Source organism: Epinephelus moara, chromosome 14, assembly GCF_006386435.1.
Source record: "Epinephelus moara isolate mb chromosome 14, YSFRI_EMoa_1.0, whole genome shotgun sequence".
In the NCBI taxonomy this organism is placed as follows: Eukaryota; Metazoa; Chordata; class Actinopteri; order Perciformes; family Serranidae; genus Epinephelus; species Epinephelus moara.
This window is the reverse complement of record NC_065519.1, coordinates 4,055,622-4,067,216: the sequence shown is the minus strand read 5'-3', so window position 1 is coordinate 4,067,216 and position 11,595 is coordinate 4,055,622. Positions and strand designations below refer to the sequence as shown.

General features: G+C 42.6%; 1 protein-coding gene across 1 annotated transcript in view; it reads left to right on the top strand.

Annotated features, from left to right (window-relative positions):
- The window catches only part of ehd4 (EH-domain containing 4), a 50,123-nt gene that overhangs the window by 22,051 nt on the left and 16,477 nt on the right, over positions 1 to 11,595 (top strand). The gene's annotated exons all lie outside the window — the stretch shown is intronic.

Sequence of the window (11,595 nt, the reverse complement as noted above, 5' to 3'; positions counted from 1 at the left end):
CTTTATGACCACAGTGTACCCATCTTCTGATGGCTACTTCCAGCAGGATAACGCACCATGTCACAAAGCTCACATCATCTCAAACATGACAATGAGTTCACTGTACTCCAATGGCCTCCACAGTCACCAGATCTCAGTCCAATAGAGCACCTTTGGAATGTGCTGGAACGGGAGATTCTCATCATGGATGTGCAGCTGACAAATCTGCAGCAACTGTGTGATGTCATCATGTCAATATGGACCAAAATGACCAAGTGAAGCATCCATGTTTTAGAATTTGTTGTTCATTGTTTCTTTCTGTCATGGCTACATATGAGTGTGGACAGACCTAGACGTAAACTATAACAACAACTTCACTGGTTTTTGGAGGCGTACAACTGTGAGGTGGTAATTCTGGTTTCTTTATGGTATGTTCCTCTTGTTCTCTATAGACATTATATACTGTCTCCTGCTGCGCTGTGTCCCTGTTGCTCTTGTATTGAGTCAGCCTGGATGACAGCATCAGTTAAAGACCTCAGCTGGACGGGTGGAGGGGTGGATGGAGGGAGGATTAGAGGGAGGGACTGAGGGCCACAGGAAGCTGCAGCGGGGCGTTCCCTCCATCTGGAAACATTTAGAGAGACGCTCAGCTGAGGCTAAATTCCTCCTGAAGACATTCAACACACACACACACACACACACACACACACACACACACACGCACAGAGGCAGGCTGACGTCAGCAGCATCACTGACAGATTAAACTCCACCATACAGACGCTGAAGGTTCAGTGAGATCACAGCTACTGCTCTGACACACACACATTCAGTCATATTCAGCAGTCTGGACACCGTCGACATGTTGAAGTGCACATGTGTGTGTTCTGCAGCTGATTTACAGTTCGCATGTGTGATCTGACCACCTGTGTGTCGAGGTGTCGACCTCCGTGTTTGTTTCATCAGACTGCACGTGTGATTTGCTGCAGAAGAACGTGCGTGTGTTAGCCGTGTGAGTTCAGAGTATTTTATCACACTTATGTCATATTGTCACGCTCAGTTTAAGTTTTTCCGATCAGAGTTCATGAATCATGATTGAAATCATAGTTTATCAGTGGAATTATTCTGCAATAATAAAGCTGAGACAAATCCTCCTTCCCGTTCATCATCGAGTAATGTTGAAACTATTTATCTATTAGGTGATCAACAGGAGATTACTTTTATTAACTTATTCACCAGGAAACATGAGACCATACATGACGGCTGTTCACATTAAGCCAAGCAAAGGACCTGTTTATACCGAGTTTTGTCACCAGGTCTCACACTTGACTCTGCAGCTGCTCCTGAGGAACATATTGAACATAATGAGAGACTTTTTCCTGCTGTGTTCACACGTTACCTCGTCTGTTTTTCAGCTCATCTCTATGTACGGCTTCAAACCCAAAATGTTGACATGTTGGTGCAGTTTCCTTTGAGACTAAAGCTGAAAACACAGGCGTCGCCGCAACCTGTCATGTGACGCACGAAAAGTGCCGTTCCTAGCACACACCGGACACGTCGCCCTGCAGCTCTTTAACAGACGACCACGCAGTTATTATTACTTTTACTGAAAGATCTGTACGTCCTCCACGTCTGCGTAGCTTCAAATCATGTGTGGACATCCTCTAATGAAACTCGATTTCTCACCTGAAGAGCCGATCTCCAGAGCTGTGACTCACCAAGACGTATCTTTTTGGCCATTGTCTCTATAATGACGGGATTGTGAGTCGTTTAGCTTGGGATATTTCTCCACCTCAACAATGAGTCTCGGATCATGAACGGTGCACAGTAATTCTTAGTTTCATCTCTTGTAGTGAAACCAGTGCTGCGTCTGAGACACCTCACGACCTCCTGACAGAAAGTCTAGAAAGTCTAGCAGCCGTCACTTTGACCAGTAGGAACACAGAGCGATCTGCTGCTGTAGACGACTGTACGGCAGCAGCACCCCAGGGATACTTCCTCTAGGGATGTTACCACACAGAATTAAAAGGAAAAATGATGGTGTGAAACAGCAGAAGCACTTTATCAACCCGCTGAGTACTGCCATTAGCATCAAGCTAGCAAAGAATGTTTTTCTTCATAATGGAGGATATAAAGGAATAAAATTAGAAAATAGTGACAGGGCCTTTACTCAGCACAACTGCAGAGGCTACCAGCTTGAAAGTAAAAAAACCCAAACACTGACTGGAGCATCCATGTTGTTCCTTCATGTGTTAGCAGTCGAGCCTCTGAGCCGTATGGAGGCTTTTTAAAAATATGTTTCATGGAAAAGTTGCTGTTGCATGTTTGGCTGCAGATCGTCTGCAGGGTGGAGCTGCTGCTGTTTGCCCGGTTGGCTGATGTGGTCAGAAAAGTTCAGCCTGGTCTGCTGCCTCCATCAGAGGGTGGAGTCTGTCTGCAGCGTCACGCTTCACGGCGAACCAGGAGGGAAACTTTATGTCTTTATTTAATTTCATGCAGTGACATCACTTGGGTTAATGACTTCAGGAATATCTGGGATGTTTGTCTGTTTGAATTCTGCCTCATCAGAAATAGAAGACACATTCATACAAACCTGGTCAGTAAATATGGAGTTTATTAGCTGCAGCCAGCAGCTCTGGAGTGTGTTCTGCTGGTCGGTCAGTCCACAAGAATGTCCCACCCTTTCAGCTTTTGACCTACTGGCTTCTGAGTTGCTCACATGCAACTAGTAGCCAGTAATTTACTGTAAATGTACCATTACATATTTTACTGTATAGAATTTAGACTGTAATTGTAAAGAAGCAAACTACTAACTCAGTACTCTGATGTACAATTACAGCTAAATATAGTAATTTTACAGGAGCACACTGCTAAATCACAGTAATAAATACATGTAAACTGAAGTTATAGGTAAATGCAGTAATGTAGTGGGCTTTTACTGTGAGGCTACAGTTAAATATGGTAATTCTACAGGAGCATACTGCTTAATCACAGTAATATATGGATGTAGCTACTGTAAGATCGTAATACACAGCAGTCATTGCACAATAATTCACTGTAAAAATGATACAGTAATTTACTGTAAAAGTAATGCAACCGGCCGCCAGTAATTTACTGCAAATATCAGTTTTATTTATTGTTACACGCTATTAAAAATAAACCCATTGACCTCATGTGAGGACATAATTTTTCATGCCTCCACCCCAGACATTGTTTCCTTCCTTCCATCTGTCCCATTCTCTTGAACGCGATATCTCAAGAACGCCATGAGGGAATATTTTCAAACTTGGCACAAATGTCCACTTGGACTCAAGGGTGAACTGATTAGATTTTGGTGGTCAAAGGTCAAGGTCACTGTTACCTTGTGACTGTCTCAATTTCGCGAATGCAATATCTCAAGAACACCTAGAGGGAATTTCTCTACATTTATAAAAAACGTCCACTTGGACTGAACAATAAACTGATTAGAATTTGTCAGTCGAAGGTCAAGGTCACTGTGACCTCACAAAACATGTTTTTGGCCAAAATGCACAAGTTCATACAGTGATTATGGCAAAAATTCTCACAAAATTCTAAAAGTTTATAGTGATGAAGTGACGTTTTATGTCCAAAAGGTCAACTTTAGTGTGACACTGTCCCCCTGAGACCCTGCGTCCTCGTATGACGGCATCACATTTTGGCTTTTCTTGACCGTAAACTTCATTCTTCTTAATTTAGACCTGTTGTCCTCGTCTGTGGACACTTTCTTGTGCCATCTAGTCGTAGTAAGACCAAAATACACGAATCCATGTAAAAGCAAGATGGCAGCCATCTCTGCCAAGTCAGTCTGCAGTAGGGCATTAACGACTTTGATTTTTTTCAAGTAGACTTATCTGTCAATAAAGTCTAAGTCGAGTCGACAAGTCATTTGATGATGTCATCACATTGACACGGCGGAGGAAAGTGAAGTATCTCCACACATGTGATGTGTGTCTGTCACTCTCAGGCCCGAACATACTCGGGCGTACTAGTCATTCGGGCTTTCGTAGTCGAGCGCACTTCCGCGTTGTAGTTTCCTGTAAAAATGTCTGTGAAAAATCCCCGCGATGTGAAAAATACATGCTGAGCAGTCACTGGTGCGCGGAGCGGAGTCCGCGCGGTCGTAAAATCTGAGCTTTGCGCGCACAGGGCTTGCGGACGTCTGCTTTGAGTCCGCGCGGACCTCCGCGGAGTCCGTTCCGCTTACGTTCCACACGAGTATGTTCGGGCCTTAAGCCAATCAGAGGCAGCGATTGCATTCCGTACACAAGCACACAGAGAGAGAGAGAGAGGGAAAAAACACACGACTTGTTGACTCCTCCCAGGGGGTGTCGACTTGTGCCACTGACGTTGACACATCGACAAATCGACTAATCGACTTTTCTGTTAATGCCCTAGTCTGCAGCAACATAAAAGTGAACAAGGTCCAAAACCTGATCACATTTCATGTTTGAGACATGTTTATTTATGATTAATAATGTTCGTAGTTTGATATGGCAACAAATTTGACCAATTTTAGCAACAGTAACAAGCTAAGACACTGTTAATTAGGAAGTACTCGTTTAAGGGCATTAGGACTTTTCTTTTTTTTTTTTTTTACTCTTTCAGGTCCTACTGATCCCATATAGCTAGGAGAAATTAAAAATGCCTACCAAACAATAGTTCAGGTCTCAGGAGGATATAGTGTTCTGTCCATAACGCAGCGGCATATCTCAGGAACAGAAGGGGAGACATTTGGTCAGATACTGTGTGAAGCGTCCATGTTTTCACTGACATGGATGTAATGTGTAACTTCAACTTGAGTGATTCGCAGAGGCATCAACCCGCCAGGAGGTAATTCTAGTTTTAAGAAACGATTTACTGTTCAAAGACAATGATTAGTTTTTTATACTTGTTACTCCCTTCTCGTCCTAAATAGAGCTAGGAGACATTAAAGATACAAATCAAATGAAAGCTGAAGTCTCAGGAGGTTAGTTTGTAATCATAATCCTTTTTCCCCTGATTATTTCTCTTATTTTCACTTCATTTTTCTCCACTTCACTTTTACCCAGTTCTGTCTTTCCTTGACTTAATTACTTTTCACCTAATTTTCCCACCTTGACTTCACTTTTAGATTTTTTGTTCTTCTTTTCTTCTCACTCTTCTTCGCTACATTTCGTTTCACTTCTCCTCCCTTCCAATCTATTCACTTTTCACTTCACCTCTATTCATCTCCCTTCTCTTCTTTCTCTCCTCTCTTCTTCTTCTGGGGTTTAAATCTCAGTGTTTCATTGAGTCACTGTTGGATCTGAGCCTAACTTAACTTCTTAAATGTGACAGCTCGGCCTCCAGGGCTTTCAGCCAGGTATCCCTCCCTTAATCACTGGACTCTGTCCTCCTCTGTCCCACCCACTCCAGTTCATCCAGCCCAGTCCTAGTCTCTGGTTTCACTGGTTTTCTTCAGTCCTGCTCCAGTAAATGAACTCAGTGACCAGCATGACATCACTGTTCTACAGAAAGAATACGACTGCAAAGTTTATTTTCTGTAACTTCATTAAAGCCTGAATTCTTTCTTCATGTGCAACATGTTAGTCTGGAGGTTTAAACTGGTGTCCTCTCACAGAGTTGGTGATTCAAACTAAACTTTCATCTCTGTCAGAGAAAACTGATCTGAGGAAGTCAGGCAGCCAGTGGCTGCTTGCTCCACTGCCGTTTAGCAGCTACTTAAACATCCTGGCGCAGACTATTTACTGGAGTTTACCAGCCTGTCACTCATTTGGCATTTGAAGAAAATTACAAGCACGGCCGTTCTCGGCTTTTAATGTCCGTTAGTCCACCACGAACATTTTCACCATGTCTTGCCTAGTCAACGAAAATGAAACATAGATTTTGACTTAGTTTTTATGATCAATATCTATTTTTAGCTTGTCATCGTCTTGTTTTCGTCATGCAAAAAAGGTCATTGACAAATTTTTTGTCAGCAAAATTGACACTGATGGAAGGAGGCTAAAGAGCCGCATGTGGCTCCGAAGCCGCGGGTTGCCTACTCCTGGCCGAATTAACAACTTCTACACTAGTAAGCAGTGATGTCATATTAGTGACAGTTTCCTCTCATCAGATTTGCTAGCAATATTTAGAAATTTAGTTAAAGCCCAGATATACATGAGAAGGTTTGACGCTGATAGTGACAGCCCCACAGCCAGAAGAACATGTTGCAAATCCACTAACACGTTACATCGATTCTCGTTGACGTTGACAATTCGGCATCAATTCACTAACATGATGTTGACGGAACAAAAGAGGTGGAACTCAACTGCGAAGTCAGTGTAGCACTCGGACAGTCTACAGCGCGGACAAGCTGAAGTTAACTTGTATTAATTCATCTTCACAAAAGACAGCGGTTGCAGCTTGTTTTAATTTAATGTCTAAATAATTCCATCTGCGAGGCGAAAATGAAGTATGTTGTAAATACTTCCTTACACCATCACCCAGAGACTAACATTAACAAGAGGAGCAGCGATCGGCATGTAAACCAGCTGACCAACACACGCTGCAGCATTAACCAAACAATCAAACATTGTGATGCATCGATAATCATTTTATTATCGAATCATTACCCTCTGAATCGTAATGGAATCGAATTGTGAGGTGCCTGCAGATTCCCACCCCTACATATCAATGTTTCTAAAATGACGTAGTATATAAGTTGACTTTGTCATCTGGAGATTAGGGAGTCATTGCTGTGTTTCTGACAGATATTTGAGCACCAAATGTGGGTGTTTTTAGTGGCCTGTTGGTGTTTGCCAGCTGTGGTGGTGCCAAGAAAAAGACATCACTGTGTTTCCAGCAGGGATTGCGCCTCTAAACTGGGTATTTTCAGCCAAAACAAGATATTTTCTTAACCATAAGAAAGTGATTTGACCACATTAGCCACAGCAGTGTTGAAATATGAAGTTTCAACATATCCTCTACATAATTATGTACAAATGTAACGGATCTGTGGTTTGCAGAAACATTTTGTCTGGCTCTCTTTGCCGTTCCTCAGTGAGAGACTGTAAGTCTCCTGTTTGTTGTGTGGACTGCCTGGAGTGAAGCAGTTTGGAGTGTTTTAGGAATTATGTGTTTTTCCTGCATTTCTAACCAGCCCCCATTCATTTACCTCAGGTTTCCTCTGTTGAACTCTGAACACATTTTTTCCAAGACGTAAATACAGTGAGTTTCAGCACTGAGAGGAAGTAGTATTGTTAGACTGAAGGTGTTTCCCTTTGAATGGGAAGTGGAACAAGTTAAGTAATCAGTCGTCAGTTATTAAACCCTGCAGGAGAGTTTTCTGTCTGCGTTCAGCTGGAATGAGCCTCGTAGCTCTGCAGGAAATGTATTTACCACTGGTTCACTCATTAACTGACACAGCATCGTCACATCTCCAGGGACAAACACCTGAACCTGCAGGTGTAACGTGAAGCTGAGGAGAGAAGCTGTTCCTCCTCTCAGAGCCGACACCATGAGGCACCTTTAGACATCATTTATTCATGAAGGGACAATTTCAGGCTGGAACACTTCCCAGCGCAGCTGATTCTGCACAACCAGAGTAAATCCTGCTTTGCATGAGGAGGTCAAAACGCCAGCAACACTGGTAGAAAAAAAGGGAAACTTAATTGTTAAATGTTTCAGCTTGTGGCCTTCGTCAAGGTCCTCATAAAACGTGCGTAACAGTGTGAGCAAACACAGCAGCAGGGCTACCATCAAACACTGAGCCTTTAAAAGGTCCCATCAAACATACCACACCTATACTGAAACGGCTCAACTCCAACCATTAGATAATGTTAGCCATGTGATGCTAACACTTAGCCCTGTCACTGTGTGTGTTCCCCCATGACGCTATTTCGCAAGGGCATCATCACTGCATCCTGGGCTTAGCGCCACCCAGGACAACTGTGATTGGTTTAGAGAAACAAAACAAGTCAGTGTTTTTTCTCAGATCTTTCTCAAGTGCTGGCACAGTGCTGTAGATATAGGTCTGGCTATGTGAGACTAGTTTCCACATGTTGAACCCACCAACAAACGTCTTTTTTTATTTTTTTATTTTTTTTGATTTCCCAATATATATATCGACGTCCTGCATCCACAGAATAAGAACTCACAATCCTGACGACCAAACAAAACATACGACACACATATAAAACAAAGAAGCTCAACATCTTTCATCGTCGATCAACAGGAACTGGAACAATATGACCAGATCTGATCACTTTATCATCATCATGTCCCACTTGCCGACACTCTAAAAACAAATCTAACGCAGGTTTAAATTTAATTTTTTTTGTATTTCAACAGTTGCTGTCTTTTCTTTTTTGAACTCTAATATATTTCTTTTTCTCCAGCGCAGTCGTGCAGGGAGAGTTGGGGATATTTTTAGTGTTTGAGAAGAAGTTTCTGCTGAAGACAGATTTAATTTTGGTGTGTGTGTTTGGTATGAGAGCAGCTCAGTTAGACGAGGAGGGCGATGCATTAAAACCAGCTGACACAGTATTTAATCCAGGCTGATATAATCAGGTTAACATGAGAGGAGCCAGCTGCAGCAGGAGGTGTGTCACTGTCCTGTGATCATCATACGACATGATGGCATGAGTGTGTGTGTGTGTGTGTGTTGTGTCCACAAACAGTCAGAGGTGTGTCACCCTGCAGTGATGTTATAAGTGTGAACAGCAATGCCTCCATGTTGATGTTTAGGTTGAAATCTGATGCAGGAGACATGAGAACACGCCGTAGCATCAAAGATTAATTGATCAAAAATGATTTGAAAGTCTGTTTCTGAAGGAGTGAAGAATTGTGATGTAGTTTAACTTGTTTTAATAATTCTGTCCTGAGCTCTGCAGGACTTGAGACGTTCTTTAATTGACAGATTTTCTGTCCATGTGTTGATTTAAAAAGATCTGATGTCTCTGTTTTTTTTAAAGATATTTCTTTGGGCATTTTTTACCTTTAATGGACAGGACAGTTAAGCGTGAAGGGGGAGAGAGAGAGGGAGTGACATGCAGCAAAGGGCCACAGGCTGGACTCGAACCTGGGCCGCTGCAGCAACAGCCTTGTACATGGGGCGCCTGCTCTACCACTAAGCCACCGACGCCCCAAAAGGTCTGATGTCTCTGTTTTAAAGCTACAGTTGTCAGACTGCAGTGAAAGTCTGGAGGCTGACGTGTTGCTGTATTAATAAATAAAGCTGCGTGTTTACTGAAGGTGTTTCTGTGCGTGTGTGTTCAGGTACACTGGCTCTATAGTCATATATGTACACTCCGGCTGGCGTTTGTGTGATTGTAGTGTAAACTGTATTTTAAAGGTGACCTTTAATGCTGTGTTGTCACTATGGGCGACACAGCAACAGGCTACAAGTCAATTTCAATGGAAGCTGGTGACGTGAAGCTTCAAACTGACGCTCAACACTGAGGACGGTGTGACGAGCTACAAATCAAAGTTGAGCTGGCTTCAGCTTTTTTCAGCACTTCAATGACTCGGTGAAGCATCAACCGATTGTATGGTTTTCTTAGGGATGCATGATAATATCCGACCGTACATCATCAGTATCAGCCAATATCAGCTGCTCTATCGGCCCAGTGATGCAGAAGCAACGCTATTCATCTGAAATTAAGAATGCTTGTGTTTTTGTTACATGAAGCCCAGTTCAGACCAAAGATTCACGACGAGACGAGTTGAAACAGACAGCTAGCTGCAATGCTCCTTTCTGCAACGTTGTAAAAACCTGCTGGTTGACAGGAAGTGACCACCATGAGACATGTATCATCTCTAGTCAACAACTCTCTGTGCTTCTGATCTGTAACGTTGACAGGAAGTGACCACCATGAGACGGCGTATCATCTCTAGTCAACAACTCTCTGTGCTTACGTTCTGATTTGCAGCTTTTCAGACTTATTTTGTGGCTGAATATAATTTGTAGCTTCTTAAAATCTGAATGAGGAAAAAAACTTCCTGAACATTGAACAGTGAAGGAATTCTAACCAGGAGAAGTTTCAGCTGGTTGCAATCTGCAGTCCTCACCACTAGATGCCACTAAATATTCCCAAATCTTAAACACTGGACCTTTAATGAAAGCAAAATGGTTGTTGTCCACTAATAAAAACATAGTTATGAATATTATGTTCCATTTCTGCAAATAGATCCTCCTAAAGCCTACAGTCTGGAGCTTTAAGGTTAAAAAGTGTTACGCAAGTCCCTTTTGTGCTGTTTGTGTCAGTGTGTGTGTGGCCTGTATGGAGCAAGACTTAATTTTTAAAATCTGGACTCTCAGATGAGACCAGTTTGGATTCACTGATGAGCACATTTTTATTTTCCTTAATCCTGACTCCCATTAAAACTCAACAAAACATAATTACATCACATTTTTTTCTGATGGTTTCACAGGCTCATTTCATTCACACCCTACTGTGTGAAACATTTTTATTTTTGTCACATCATGTTACACAGACAGCAGAATGAAAGCAGCAGCAGCTCAGTGTGAACCACTGAGCGTCTGTTTTTAGTTTTACATTTTATTCCGCTAACAATTTGCAAAAAGATCTTTGAAATTGTTTGTGGTCTGAAACAACAGGACTCACAGTGAAGGAGAAAACTAGAGTCGATCACAGATAGAAATCTGAGAGGGATTTTCTGCCAGTAGAAAAGTTCTCAAAGCTTTTGTCTCCATTTAGTTTCCAGTTCAGAGCTGAGTGTCACCCAGTTCTAGAGGAACCACACCCAAACTGCTGCCACATATCACTTTACACACACACACACACCCTGACACACACACATTTAAAGACATAGTATAGCAGCTGTAATGCCCTCAGTGCTCTCTGTCGTCCTTTTCAGATTCACACACTGAATCTGCATGTTTGCATTTTCCTCTCAGAGTGTTGGAAAGCTTCGTGTTCCACCTCCGCAGCTCCCACCATCAGTGTGAGAGATTTGACATTCAGTAATGAATTCAGTCAGAGGGCAGAGGGACGGGCACCGGGACGATAAATCAGCTGGTTCTGTTCAGAGTTGGAGGGCGTGTGAATCCTGCAGCTTAGCTGGAGACTTTGATTCCACATGTTGAACTCAGGAGATGTGAAGTGTTGATGCAATCACTTCCTCTCAACACATGATGAAATATTCTGGTAAACCTTGTGAATTGCAGCGGTTTACTTTTCAGTTTTCTAGAACATTTTTCATTGAGTTGTTGTGATGCAGATAACAGATACAGATAGTATCAGCGTGCCTCAGATAATGCCTAAAATGCTGAATCAGGTATCGGTAAGTTGATTCATTTTCTGTAACTGCTTATCCTGGTGGGGAGGCTGGAGCCTATCCCAGCTGACACTGGGCGAGAGGCAGGGTTCACCCTGGACAGGTCACCAGACTATCACAGGGCTGACACATAGAGACAGACAACCATTCACACTCACATTCACACCTACGGGCAATTTAGAGTCACCAATTAACCTGCATGTCTTTGGACTGTGGGAGGAAGCTGGAGCACCTGGAGGAAACCCACGCTGACTCGGGGAGAACATGCAAGAATTTATTAATAACCTTTAAAGTAGTTACGCCCACATAAAAACAGCAGTTTTCCCGTTCTTAGGCACA